The following is a 989-nucleotide window of genomic DNA, read 5'->3' as shown; positions in this document are numbered from 1 at the left end:
CAAGCATTTCGCTTGACTCGCATTAACATCTGCTAACCATGTGTATGTGACCAATACAATTTAATTTGATTTGATTTGAGGTAGACTCTAATCAAGTTGTAGAAACATCTCAAGGATGTTCAATGGGAAAAGGATGCACCTGAGCTAAATTTCGAGTCTTATAGCAAAGGGTCTGTATACTTATGTAAAGTATTTGTTTTTTTATTTTGAATACATTTGCAAAAATGTCTAAAAACCTGTTTTCGCGTCGTCATTATGGGGTATTGTGCATAGATTGATGAGATTTTAGTTTTTGAAATCAATTTTAGTATAAGGCTGTAATTAACAACATTTAGAAAAGGTCAAGGGGTCTGAATACTTTCCGAATGCACTGTACATGTCTATGGGATACGTAATATCCTTGATCACTATTGATGATGAATAAACACTACAGCCATACTTGACTAAGGGAAGAACAGATGTGGCGCTGGCTGGTCCAGAGTTTCAATAGTTTATCCATATTAAAACCAAATAACCCATAAGAGTCTAAGCCCTGTTTAAGCCGGGGGAGAAACAAATAAACAATAAAACTGGCCTTCTTTAGACTAGTTGAGTCTCTGGAGAATCAGCATTTGTGGGTTTGATTACAGGCTCAAAATGGCCAGAAACAAAGACCTTTCTTCTGAAACTCGTCAGTCTATTCTTGTTCTGAGAAATTATGGCTATTCCATGCGAGAAATTGCCAAGAAACTGAAGATCTCGTACAACACTGTGTACTACTCCCATCACAGAACAGTGCTAACTGGCTCTAACCAAAATAGAAAGAGGAGTGGGAGGCTCCAGTGCACAACTGAGCAAGTACATGAGAGTGTCTAGTTTGAGAAACAGACTTCTCACAAGTCCTCAATTGGCAGCTTCATTAAATAGTACCCGCAAAACACCAGTCTCAACGGCAACAGTGAAGAGGCGACTCTGACTCCATTACTTGAATTATTCACATATCAACTGTA

The sequence above is a fragment of the Oncorhynchus gorbuscha genome, linkage group LG13 (genome assembly GCF_021184085.1).
Source record: "Oncorhynchus gorbuscha isolate QuinsamMale2020 ecotype Even-year linkage group LG13, OgorEven_v1.0, whole genome shotgun sequence".
NCBI classification, from domain to species: domain Eukaryota; kingdom Metazoa; phylum Chordata; class Actinopteri; order Salmoniformes; family Salmonidae; genus Oncorhynchus; species Oncorhynchus gorbuscha.
This window is presented reverse-complemented; position numbering follows the sequence as displayed.